The sequence below is a fragment of the Macrobrachium nipponense genome, chromosome 40 (assembly GCF_015104395.2).
Source record: "Macrobrachium nipponense isolate FS-2020 chromosome 40, ASM1510439v2, whole genome shotgun sequence".
NCBI lineage: Eukaryota > Metazoa > Arthropoda > Malacostraca > Decapoda > Palaemonidae > Macrobrachium > Macrobrachium nipponense.
In genome coordinates, this window is record NC_061101.1 from 44,350,433 (window position 1) to 44,364,989 (window position 14,557).

A 14,557-nucleotide genomic window follows, 5' to 3' on the forward strand; every position below is an offset into this window, starting at 1 on the left:
AATTTATAACTAGAAATGCTGAAGTTCCTGCTTCATTTAGTTCCTAATATATATATATATATATATATATATATATATATATATATATAATATATATATATATATATAATATATATATTGTTTCTCCCTCTATGTTTTATCTGCATCGAATTTTGATATGAAAGGTATATTTGCTATTAATGGAGGAATGAACGACATCTTTCCACGAATTAAAAAGAAATATCATGCAAATATTGAGAGACTAGGAGATGGTAGCAGAAACGAACAAGTGAGCGATTGGGCGATGCATGAAAAATAATAAAAACGTGTCAGAGAATTCCTGCCATGCCATAATATGTAGTAAGCATTTTGGGGATAACCAAGTTTCGCGGTGATGAGCAGACCCCCACCACCAGATGTCACCATCGCTATACAACGACTAACCAAGGAATGAGAATGCTAGCAATATGATCACTCCTCCATACTATCAACTTTTGAATGTGGAATTCTCTTCTTTTACCTGCGTTTATTTAAGAAAAGATGCCAATGTATACCAGCACAGTGAGTGTCGAAGCCCAGAAACTACTGCTTAGCAAATCTTTACCATCGGTTGACCTTAATGGTCGCCGTAGGTGATTGTTGTATTCGGTAACAGAAGGCAGGAGACTACAGGAAAGGTTATTTCCCCTGGGGCCAGGCTTCGTCAGTAGGTATGTACATGGAATTAACTGAGAGTTAGAACATTCTCTCTCTGTCTCTCTATCGATCGAGAGACTGAAAGTTGTAGGGTACGAGATTGTTGCTGTTGCGTTTTGCAAATTCACTCGGCGGACGTACTATAGTACCATTTACCCTGAGGATATAGTACCGGTTGTTGTAGAGAGGTGTGCCGTTACATGGAATGAGATAAAGACTGTTTTAGAAAAGGAGAGAGAGAGAGGAAAATGAATGCTAAAGACAGACCTTTATCGTTGATAAGTGTTATATTTCGAAAACCCAACGATGAACGCAAAAGAGTTGAACTTCCCAGTTGAATCTCTCCAGTCAGAAGCAAATACATAAGCAAAAAATTAAAATAAAACTTACTGAACAATTTTAAATCGCAATTAATGCCATGACATGAACTATAAGTTATTTACTATCGTTTTTTCAAAAAATATAGTAGAAACGATCGTAGGATTTAGATAACCATATCTCAGCAGACACATGGCTGCATTCCGTGTTTACGGAATTGAACATTGGGATAACGGCTGCCTGTCATGCAACTTTTGAGCGAAAAGAAATGACGCTCTCATGAGCCACAAGCACGCGAGTGCTCATTAGTACGAGCTGTAAGCTATGGGCTCAACCTCCATGAACCGCAAAACTGTTTCCTTGTAGATTTCTTTTGAAGACGTCCCCGTACGGGGTTAGTACTGTCGGTGGACCTCACGCGGTGTACTGTAGGCATTATTTAGGTTCTTTGTAGTGTCCCTTCGAGCTGCTTCCCCTTTTATTTCTTTTACTGTAGCCCCTTTCATATTCTTTCTTCCGTCTTACTTTCCTCAACCCTCTTCTACAATTATGCCATCGTGCAAAGCGAGGTTTTCCTCCTGTTACAGCTTTTAAACATCTTACTCTCAACTTCCCTTCAAGCGCTAAATGACCACATAGGTCCCAGCGCTTGGCCTTTAGCCTAAATTCTGTATTCCTTCCTTCCTTCTTTTTTAAGAAGCTTACTGACAATATGTGATATCAATAATTACAAGAATCAGAAGTAAGATTCGCAATGAATGCTTCTGTTTCCATTGTCTTTATCAATAATACGTTTAGTTTCCTTTGTCACAGACATGTTGGAATTATCAGAGCATTGATTTTGGGCATCTTTTGTTATAAAAAACGTAATTCTCTCTCTGTTATCAGGAACACGATTCAGTTTACATTATCGAAAACATGATTCAGTTTCCTTTAACATAACATGGCGCCGTTTCAGTTATCAGGGACATGCTTCTGTTTCCTCTGTCAGGAAAACTGACTTTTTTTTCATTTATCAGGAAATTTAATTCTCAAAACAATGGGATTCATGTTCCCTGTACTGAAACAAAATTAGACTCACGGCAGAGGAAACGGAATTATGTCCCGATAATGGAAATAGCATCATCTTATGATATGGGGAACCGAGTCACGTTCCCGATAATGGGAAATTGATCATATCCCTGACAAACGGAAAAGAATTTAGGTTTTGATAACCAAAGAGAACAAAATCAAGGTCCAGATTATTTTGAGGAACAATTCTGCGCCCTTTGTCAGAAATAGATTTCGGTTTTCGTTATGATAAGCTATATGTTGAAAACACCAATTCCATCATAAGTTGTTCCTTGTCAATTTTATGATTCCACGTTGGCAAAATCAAAGAAAATCCTCATTTCTCCAATCATTCCAAAGCCAAAATTCCTTCTCCGTTCGGAGAATGTGTCGCGAGTCTGATAACCTAAGAAGAAGAGGAAGAGTAAGGAAAAGGAGAAGAAAAATAAACTTGTTTCCCGAAGAGCCATCTGGCGCTAGGCGGCCTCGGAATCTTCGAAGACTCTGATCTACTGGTAAATGTTTCATTATCCGCCTTTACTCCTGAGACGCGTGGCTCCAGAAGGTGCTACCCTTCCGATTTTCATCAAAAATGTTATAATACCGTTACATGACACTTTTTCTGAAGGCCTTTCGATATAGCAACGCTGGAGAGAAATCCAACTTTATACTTTTTTGTTGAGCAATATCTGTAGAGAAGCATCCGTCGATCGTCTAAGTCACAATTAGCTTCGTTTCTCTGAGGCTTTTCAAGGCGTACTTTTACGAACGACTAACAAATGCATCGAGACACAAGTTATCAAAATACAGCCATTCAGTTCGCTAGGAGTTTCATCTTGGCCACGACTAAAATGTGGAACAGTTATCCCAGTGCATTTGTGGGATATTCTAATCTCCAAAGATTGAAACGAGGAGCAAATTCATTCCTTCTCTCTGCCGCTGACGTCTCCCGCATTTCAAGTGTATCTTTTTTTTTTTTCTATACCATCGCATTTATTTATTTAATCACCCGTTCCTATAAGTTGTCTGTGTGCAGGCTGATTTCCCTTTGGGGCCCTCGTGGGTTTGTAGTCGGTTGACTCTGTCCATAAGGGTTATCAGCTGAAGATTTAAAGCAAGAAACAACGAAAGCATCAGGTTACCATTACGATGATAATGATCATAACATCTCTTCCATAGAAGCTCTCGGTTCGTAATATACTAGATAAGGACACGTGTTATCTTTATGACTTGCGAATATAAATTAAGCTGCAATGCCATATTTCCTTGTGCTTTTTAAGGTCAAAGTCCAGTGAGAGTGGGGAGCTGATACCCTTTTGTATCCGAGGGCAGATGTCAACAATATAAATTACAAAAGATTAAGAAGAAGAAGAAGAAGAGAGAGAGAGAGAGAGAGAGAGAGAGAGAGAGAGAGAGAGAGAGAGAGTGGGAGAGAGGAGAGATTAGAGAGTTAGAAGAGAGAGAGAGGTTGACCACCCTGCAATGTAATTATACGTATTTTTAATGTCAGGAAAGTATTTATTTTGAGTTTAATTATTGATCGCTTTGTATTTTCATCTGTATTTTTTCACGAGACTCCTCCAAAATAATGGATAAAAATTGTGGTAGTAACTAATACACATATTTGCCCAGTTTACTACTGCAAATAATTCTATTTCTATAAATAATAACGGTAGTATTAATCACACATATGTGCTTTGTTTACAGTTAACTGTTTACCTGCCCGGAAGGGTGGTTCATGTTACGTTACACGAATTCAGCTCTCGGGAGTATAAAGGTAACTCTTACACCGAATCCTACTCTCAGGAATTGAGGAGGCGTTTAGACGTTTACACCCTTAAAGAACATAGCGTTCAGATACAAACCTGCCTCAGACAGACATCCAATATACCGTTTTAAAAACTGTCAAGCCAATCGTCAAAACAGGTTTTGGAGCCGCAGAAAAAAAAGAACCAAACCTAAACTAAGACAAATACATTCAGAAGCCGTAAAACACTCGACAATGCCTATCGTATGCTCATCCAAAATGAACGAAATTGTAAGCGCACCTCACGCCTCAGGCGATTTAAACGGTCGAGTGGGAACGTGGCACAACCTTCCTCCACCAAAGAAACCGAGAGACTGGCGGTGGTGGCCCGCTGTTTCGAAGTCCACTCTTCCTACAAGACGAAGGAGTCCAGGAGGAGGAGGAGGAGGAGGAGGGGGAAGAGGAAGAAAGGTACCAGTTTCCCTGGCATCTCGTCGTGATTTGCGTAGAACGCGAGAGATGAGAAATAGAAATATTATGATAAATAAAAAAAAATATCGTGATAAATCTGATTTACGAAGGAACTTAGTTCATCATAAAAATGGAAAAAAGTATTTAAAGATCAAGAGTTTAAGAAACATTGCAGAATTCCACTTATTTGGAGTATACTAATATAATGAACAGAATATAAGAATTATATAATAGATTTTGTTATATAATAAATGAAGGTTAATTTTAAGGGTTAACGTCCTAGCTATGTAAAATGCTCACACACAAACGCATATATATGCATTAAGCTCCAAATGCCCTATGTAATTCGCTCTATCTCGGAATTAATATATTTCTAATATGTTAACCGAAGGGAAATTTTTTAGTTGATAATAATTGCGTCCTCTCGTGGATTCAGTGAAGCCTAAACAAGTTGGCCAGGTTGGTTTAGGAGTCACTGAAGTCCTGATTTCTCCTCTGTCAGTGCGCTGGTTCGAGTCCACGAGAGGAAGAAATTATTATCAACTAAACAATGCCCCCTATATATGAATATATGAAAATATATTAATTCGGAGGTAGAGCCAATTGGATATCAAAGGACATTTGTAGTTTAATGCATGTATATGAATCATGGTGATGTGATAAAATTCATATTAGCCATATATCCTATATATATATATATATATATATATATATATATATATATATATATATATATATATATATTATAATTTATATATAATATATATATATATATGTGTGTGTGTGTGTGTGTGTGTGTGTGTGTGTGTGTGTGTTTAAATTGAAATGTTACTGAAATCTGAATCATACCGTCTGTCGCTCCAGTGAGAGCAACATTGGAGTCACAGTGAAATTTTAGAATCAGTGATGTGTTGAATAACAAGTTTCTTTAATTTCATTACATAAGAGCGTTTTCTTATTTATTTCATCATTGGAAGTATATTAATGACTTTTGTTCAATGAGACAAAATCTCGAAACGAGAGAAAGAATTAAGAAATAAATCCAATCTCTCTCTCTCTCTCTCTCTCTCTCTCTCTCTCTCTCTCTCTCTCTCTCTCAATTTAATAGAGGATATAGATGACTAATGGTCCACACCTAGTTTCGGAGAACTTAGCGCATGCGTTCGACTCACGAGAACACGGGAAGTTGAAATGCAAAACATTGTATCCTGACTGACCGTAATAAAAATATTCCTCCAAAGAGACTTCAACGCCTCCTTTCCTCACGGAGTGATCCTTGGTTTCTTGTTCATCTTATCTACTTTCAATGTTGATAATACCAACAAGAATTCTGTTGACAGTTACCATGGTATATGCAATTATTAAGTCCACAACTAAATACGGTGCTTTTATAGTTGCCTTCAGTAGCAAGTCTCCTCCTCTGGTAGAAAGCAGCAAGGTCTGCACTCTACCAATATGCCTTATATTCTCATACAAGGGCTGGATGAAAATCATTCTCAATAAAAACTGTTCTCTCTCTCTCTCTCCTCTCTCTCGATTATGCTTATATCCTCATTATTAGTAAGAAAACTCACACCCTGGACAACGCGAATCACGAAAAAAAATTCCTCATGTGGAGATTTCCCTCGGGGAAATATCAGGAAGAGCATTGAATAGCTACTCCGTCGAGACCTGGCATTTAGTATAATAATACCCAGCACTCGAGGTCACGGAGCATGCGCCGTGTCAAAATATAAGAAAGGAAGGCGATTTCTAAAGGTAAGTTGCTGGACGGAATCTGTTGTATTTTGAGTATAAAGCCTTTACTTTCGTCTGAGAACATTTGCTAAATACAGTTTAAGGCTGATGGCTAGGCAGTCTCTCTCTCTCTCTCTCTCTCTCTCTCTCTCTCTCTCTCTCTCTCTCTCTCTCTCTCTCAATTGGTAACCGTAGAATTAGAATGTTCCGTGGTTGTTTCTTGTCTGCTAATTTCAAGCTTTGGCATTCTCCACTTACCTCTGTTATTCCAGATTTTAACCCTTCTTCATTTAAAGACTTCTTTTGTTTATTTCGTGTTTTCTTTTTCATTTTTATCAAATTTTTTTTCTTTGGTCCTGAGCTAGAAACGGGTATAATGTAGCTCGTCACAGTTGTTCTTTCCTGTAAATAAAGTCTTTAATTCGCATTAGCCAAAGAGGCGCGCAGACAGATAGAGCAATATTCCGAACCCGCATTTAAAACAAATCATCCTATTTGTATTCGTAGAATTCAAGGGCTTGCTTTCACTTCTTGCATGTTAAAGCAGTCCCATGCCAAGTATTTTCCTTAAGCTCTTTTTGTGTCTGGCCGGCGGAACGCTGCTTGCGTAGTGATTTGAAAGCAACTGCATGTGCGTTCATGATGACCGATTCGACGTAAACCCAGAATTTGTATCTTTGATAACTAAAATCTTCACAGTGACTTTTCGATTTCTGGGATTCTTTTGTTACTGTTAAACTTGAATACAAAGTAGAATAGGATAGAATACAGAATTTAGGCCAAAGTAGTCCTCTTTCTGAAGTGGGGTTCTGTGCGAACTTGCAGGTCCCCTAAATTACTGAAAAGTTTCATATACTAGACCACTTCAGGAGGAAAAAAACATGGGTAGACATGCTGGATTAAGGTAGCAACTTAGGAAATCAACATTTTATAAATACCCCTAATACGGCTGTCGAGGGTAAAATGTTTGACAATCATATCATATCACATCTAACGCTTATACAAACTGATCTAGCTATCAATACTTATGTTTTGGGGCATGGGGAATACGATATTTTATGTTTAAATAGTCTAGAGTCAGCAGTAAAATAATGGATTGTAAAAATTGTTGTAAAATACACAACTTACCCATGATATGTCTTCTAATTTATGGTGAATAATATCTGTCTTTTCCTTAGGATTTTGCACATTAGATAGATGCTTACTATGTACCAATTGTGTGCTTCATTGTTTCAGGTAAATGGATGGTAACATGGAAGGTATTCCACTAAAGAGGAGCAGAGGATCTGAAGTAGGCTTTCAGAATTGTATAATATGCCAGCAAGATACACGCTGTGGGGTAACCAATACGGAAAATGGACGAGAACGCATTTTACAAGCAGCAAAATTTAGAGAAGATTATGTGCATGGAAGTCTTCTCCGTGCTAACACCTCAAACTTTGTTTACCTCATGAAAAATGACCTCCAAGAAGTATACTCTGAAGAAAACACTAGACAGAATTAGAGAGCAGAAACTATTACCACTTACTTCAGCCGACAATACCAATGGAGATTCAGCTGACAATACCAGTAAAGTAACTGATGATGACAACAGAAATAGGTCAACTAGATCAAAGACTAAACCACGAGAGTCCCCTAACCGTGTTGACATTTACGCAGCAGAATGTATCATATGTGGTCAGATTGAATGCAAAGGTGTTTGTGAAAAGTCTTGCATCTCAGAAGGTTATAGAGCAGAAATCTGTTTTAAAACCACCGTCCATTATGATGATGAAGTGTACACGCGAACATGTGATCTACTGTCTTTGAAACAGACTTATTGTCACAAAAATTGTATCTGATCATATATACGCAAGTATGAGAGGGACACAGAATCGACCAATATCCAATAAAAACATTCACCAAAGTTGGAGATATTTGAAAAAGTAATTGCTTCTGTAGATGATTGTAATGATTGTTTAGTCAAAGGTGTTGGATTTGCAATTAGTGATCTGAGAAATCTTGCTAACAACTTGGTAGTGAGTTAGATTGCACATTTACTAACAGAGAGTTTAGAATACTGTTCAGTCATTACTATTGTGATAGACTACTAATATCTTCTCCACATGAGGCAAATAAGTCTGCAATGGTGTTTCCGAATGATACCACGCCAGAGGATATGGCTGACACAATAGTTGCAACTGATCCTATTATTGAATGCTCTAACATAATTCGTGAATCCCTATTATTAGAAGGTTTTCACTTGAAAGACAAATTTTGTGATGCAATGACCTTGAACAGTCATGGAATAACAGTAATACCTCCGGTAAGCTTGAAATTCTTAGGAGCATTGCTTCAATTTGAACCTAACCACCTTCCACAGTCTTCAGGGGGGCTGGGTGGTGATGTTGAGGAAGGGGGGATGGGGTCAGTCTACTTTATCCAAGATTAAAATGAGACGAATGTTTGCTCTATACCAGATCTTATTCTACAATGTGCATCATGGTAGGAATGCTCAAGCTATACATGAAGCATGTAAGAGTTCTACATTGATCAAAGGATTTAATCGGTTTGGCCTTACTACCAGCTATGATGAGCTTCTCTGCTATCACAATGATATGGCGAATTTGATTGTCCAGTCAGCGCATGGTAATGCTCCACTACCAGTCTATTTTGATCCAAAAATGTTCACCATTAATCAAGAAGAGGCAACAGTATCAGGAGGGGCGGGGAGAAGTCACGATACAGTGTCAGTACTATTCCAGGATAAACCTTATGCACCTAAGATAAATCCCAACATCTCTGAAACTAGTGTTATTCCATGTTAAACCCTGCGTGAATACACAAAACCAGCAAGAAAACCTAATCTATCTGATAGCTTTATTGTCTTAGATGAGTTATATGAAATGGAGAAGAGCGAACATGTTGATATCATGAAAAAAGATGTTGCCTGGATTTTGAGACATCTGGATTTATCCAGCAGTCAATTAGGTACAGTCAAACCAAGCGGTGACAATCAGGTCATGCCTTCGTGAGCTGCTTTCAATTCCCTTGTCACTGATGAGAATGTGCCAAGAAAATTGTTGGATTCTTCCTATTACTTCCTAAACCCGTTACTGAGTACGCTACTATTTACACAGCACTTAAAAACTTCCAGAATGTATTAGGTCAACGTAATCAAACAAGGATTGCAATTACTTGTGATGAAGGTGTGTACCACATTGCAAGAGAAATAATGTTACAGCTGCTTATGGAACTCTCAAATCTGGTCTTGTGCATAGGTTCATACCATATGATTAAAGTACTGCTTGGGTGCATTGGAAAGTACTTGCGTGGGAGGGGGTGGGGAGGGTGTGGCAGAGACTATTTGGACCTAGTGTGGTATATTCGGAGTAAATGTGGTGGAAGTAGTTTTGGGTGGCTCCCACTATGTGAGGTCACTGAAGGGTATGTGTCTACTTCCAGAAGCTATGGAGAGGCTTGAGTTGATGGAGTTCATCATGACATATGGAACAGAAGCTATCAAGAAGAATTATCACTTCTCTAGGAACAGAAAGCCACTGTGGCAGACAAGAACTCTCAAAGTATCAAGGAGTATCTGAGAGCCTTCATAAGAACATCTGATAAACCACAAGCAGACTTTGAGGGGTTCAGAAATGAGAAGCAGAGACAGAGTGAGACATTTAAATATTGGGACTATTTCATTCAAATGGTATAGCTGCCTGCTTGAAAGACCTTGTTAGAGCCATAAAGGAAACTAGAAACTACATCTACACACACTTAAAGAACAACAAACTACTTGCGATAGGCTTCAGTGTTTATGGAGGACATGAGGAAACTTCCAGAGATGGCTCCTGATCATCACTAGGCTTTTCTGGCTGGGAAATTTGTTGTGAAACCACAGGGTCTGTTCAAGGATGTTGTTGCGGACATGTGCCTGGAGCAAACCATCAATAGGTTACAGAAGAGTATTTCTGGCATTATAGGCAGTTCCAGAAAAAAGCACTTTGTAACACATTGGGAGATGATATACCATGATATGCTGGCAGTGAGTAACTTGCAGAGATATCTCAATGGTTCTAGGCCTTTCAGCTTTGAGTGAATTTAAAACTATGAATTCAACAAGGTAGAAACTGATAGGGATGAGAAGAAAGCTGACAGACATCACGATATATGTGAAGTCCAAAGAAAATTCATTCAACATACATGAGAAAACAGACCAAAAGCTACACAATATTCTTACACAGGAGATAATGCCCGATGAGGTTAGGTCACAGCTGCTCTCTTTGAAAGACCTTGGCACAGAAAAGCATATCACACTCAGAGAGGAACGTTTTTTCACCAAGACCAAGAGACTGAGTGATACTATTCACAGAACAAACTTACAAACATTCAACAGCACCAAAGGTATTCTGACATAGCTCAAGTGAGAGGCTGTAACATGAGGGAAGTTTTCAGCTATGACCTACTGCCAACTAATTCGCTACTAGATGAAGATGGACTTATGACCAAACCAATTAAAAGTTCACTGACAATCGAGCCAGAGAAGTCACTCTGCTGAAGGCTACATTCCACCATCACAATGGGACTACAAGTGTGCCGCAACATATATTGTGGATGTGATGGCATACATCAGATGTATTAGGACCAAGAGTCTGACAACCTTTGGTGAACTTTGTGAAACACTGTGAATATGATCTACAATACTTGCAAAAGCCCATCATGTATTGACTTTGTATTTGACAGTTACATAGAGGGAACTGTAAAAGACTTAGAGAGGTCAAGAAGGGCAACTGCCAAGGCCATTGAGATCAGTGTTTTGAATGAGTCAATACCATTACCAATCTGTATGGATACCTTCTGGCCCTCAGGATCAAACAAAACTAAACTTCAGAACCTTTTATCACAATGGTTAAAGGACCACTTTGAGAGATATTGGCCTGATCTTGTTCTAAGTGGTATGACAAGCACTGATGGCTCAAATATGCAGAAATGTAAACTTATCCAGGAAACATCAGTGAGCTACTTGCCACAACTTGATCTTAACATTGAAGAGGCCGAGCTTAGACTGATTCCACATGCATTACAGGCGACCTTAACTGGGACCAAGAGGATCTGTTTCTTGTCTGCTGACACAAATGTGCTTGTTGCACTCTACCATTGGCGCACGTTGTACCATCTTGGACTTTCCGAATTCTAGATGAGAGCTGGTACAGGTGACTCCACTAGATACATTCCTCTTCACATATTCGTACGGAAGAATGGGCCTCTGTGTGATGTCCTGCCTGCAGTATACACTCTATCTGGCTGTGACACAACAAGTAAGTTTGGAACAAAAGCTGCAGCTTTAAAAGCTGATCTACTTGGCTTCCTACAAGGATTTGGACTGAATTCCAATGATCCACGCCTTGATGTGACAATGGCAAACGCATAGGCATATCTGGTTCAGGTTTTGAAGCCAGGATCTACTTGCAAAACAACAGATGAGTTAAGATACCAGATTTATCATCAAAGTAAAGCTGCGACAGTCGATTGTTTGTCACCAACATCGACCTCCAGTATGAGACATATTCGTAGAAACTTTCATGCAGCGCACTTGTAGATGAACTGTCTCACAGGAACTTTTCTTGAGCCAAAGCTGTATGGGTATATAGAAATGGATGGCTTGCTGATGCCTAACAGCTGTATACAGATACTTCCAGATAATATCGCCGTAAAGTGTAACTGTCAGAATTGTGCATCCAAAAGATGTGATTGTAGACGTCAAGTAGTTCCATACTGTGTCGTTTGTAAATGTCAGTGTGAATGTTCCTGATGCATGAATCCAAATGTGCTGTGAAAAGATCAGGATAATTATAGGCATAATTGTGTCATGAGGTGACATATAGATTATTGTGTTATACAAGCTATTATAATATCAGGGCCATAAGAGCAATCTATTATTTGATTATATGCATTTCAAATATAATTCAAAATATTCTATTTTCACTAAACTATATGTTATTATGGTAATGAAGTGACATGTACATCACTTTAGATATATCAGAGCCAGAGGAGCAATTTTTTTTATTTTATTTTATGCATCTAACATGAGATATCAAATATTATTATAATATCAAGAAACAAAAATGTATAATTATAATAATAAAACATGTAAAGTAGAATGCCCTATCATTTACAATTACTGCATTGTAGCACTGTGTTATAGCAGTTGTTTAAAAGTGGAACCCTACAATATTGATCACACTTTTTTATACGTTTTTTTTTTTTTTTTACATTTTTGCATCCATTTTGAAAACTCATGTTAATTACTGCTGTATCTAGACTATCTAAACATAAAATATCATGTTACCAATGCTCAAAAACATAAGTATTGACAGCTAGATCAGTCTGTACGAGCGTTTAGACGCTATACAATTGTCTAACAGTTGACCCTTGGCAACCGTATCAGGATTATTTATAAAATGTTGATTTCCCAAGTTGCTACCTTGATCCACCATGCCTACCCAAGTTTTTTTTTTATTCCTGAAGTCATTTATTATATGAAAACTTTGAGTAATTTAGGGGACCTAGAAGTTCACACAGATCCCCCTCAGCCACTGGACTAAAAGACCAAGAGCTGAGACCTATGAGGTCATTCAACGCTGAAAGGGAAGTTGAGAGTAAGAGGTTTCAAACGTGTAACAGGAGGAAAACCTCCCAGTTAAACTATGAATCGATTGTTAGGAGAGGTTGGAAAGTAAGAAGGAAGAAAGATAATATAAACGAGGGTACAGTAAAATGAATGATGGGTAGGGGTTGCAGCTAGGGGTCGAAGGGAAGCTGCAAAGAACCTTAAGTAATGCCTGCAGTGCACCACGTAAGGTGCACCGTAGGAACTATCCCACGGGGACGAGGAACGGTATCAAAAAAAGTTCTTCGTGGCCAGGTAAGGCTCGAACCCACGCGCGGTAGAAATACTGAGTTTAACATTAACATGCCATGTTGAATTTATTAGAAAATAGCTGCATAAATTTCATATCACTTTTCGATTTTCTCAGCCTTGTTGAATACTTTTTCCACTGAAAGCCTTGAATCCGAAGTGAAGAGGGATCAAATAAAGCTCTTCCTAGCTGGTTGGATTGGATTGGAACTTGTCTGTCTGATTCTGTCAATCACTTAAGCATTAATAACGTCTCATCTAAATATCGTGTTTAATACATATGATTATATACTCATGACATAATTTGCTCTTACATAGTATAATGTACGAGCTGAACTGAGAGTTCATGCCCCCAAGATAGTACGAAACCTGATGAATAGGTTATATAGTAGAATAAAGAAAGGGGAGGCAATATATTACTTTATTACCGGAAGTCGAATCAGGTGTCCGCGTAGGAGGGTAGTGCCGTCAATGTACCTCATTTGCAATCGAGTTACCTTTGTGATTTATTATCATTTAATCTTCCTGGTTATCTGCGTGTCACAAACGCAGTTTGAGAGGCCTCATGGTCAACTTGCCTACCCCATTCTGATAAAATGTGATTTACATGCCACCTGCCCACTTGGTTCGTGTCCAAAGCTACCCTGTTCCACAAGGCATCGAGTAACTTTGACAAATAATCTATGCAGAGAGAGAGAGAGAGAGAGAGAGAGAGAGAGAGAGAGAGATCTCGTGAAGTGTTCACCCTTATGGGCTAAGAATGATGTAATCGAGGCCCCACTGGTTTGATATTAAATATTTTGAAGAAGTAATTAACATTAACGTCAGTTTTCTTCTCTTCATTCTTTCTCCACCTTAGCTTGAACTCACAACAGTGGACTAACAACTAGGAACATAATTGTTTACTTTGGGCAACAGAAACACTGGAATTTTTGGAACTTGCCAATTCGTCCCACCGAGCACTGATCACTCAGCATGTAATTTGTGAGTGCTTATCGAGAGAGAGAGAGAGAGAGAGAGAGAGAGAGAGAGAGAGAGACTTTAAAGTTTTGTCCCAAGAGCAGAGCCAACAAGACGTGAGAAATTAGGTGCCCAAAACGATCTTGAACGCGTTTATTTGAAAACATTGTGACTTACAGGAAGTTATTATATATATACGTATATATAATATATATCTATATATATATATATATAATATATATATATATATGATATATATATGTGTGTGTGTGTGTGTGTGTGTGTGTGTATGGGTAAAGTGTATCATAAATAATAAAAGCAAACGTATGTTGCATTAGTAAACAAAACAAAAAAATAAAATAAAATAAAAAAGTTTCTTATGACTAATGGCGTCCGCCACTTCACTATACGTATAGTGAGTTTATGAAGTCCGCCCGTCGCGTCGCAAACCAGATGAACGAGAAGAGATGAACGTAGCATATGTAAACCTCTCTCGCTTAGAAAAAAATATATAATCGTAAGTGCATCTGAATCATTCAGGGGTGGCCTGGTAGCCAGTTGAAGTAGCCCGTAGTGGAGTAGTAGGGCGGTGCGTTGTAGGCGTTACTTCCGGTTCTTTGCATCGTCCCTTCGGCCCCCACCTGCAACCCCTTTCATTCCTTTTGCTGTGCCTCCGTTCATGTTCTCTTTCTTCCATA

General features: G+C 38.5%; 1 protein-coding gene across 1 annotated transcript in view; it reads right to left on the reverse strand.

Annotated features, from left to right (window-relative positions):
• LOC135212125 (peptide transporter family 1-like) overlaps positions 1 to 4,167 on the reverse strand; it is a 40,160-nt gene extending 35,993 nt beyond the window's left edge. Inside the window, exon 1 of the mRNA XM_064245525.1 lies at positions 4,092 to 4,167. The gene's annotated coding sequence lies outside the window, so the exon portion shown is untranslated. The remainder of the gene's footprint in view (positions 1 to 4,091) is intronic.
• Positions 4,168 to 14,557: the final 10,390 nt, after the last annotated feature.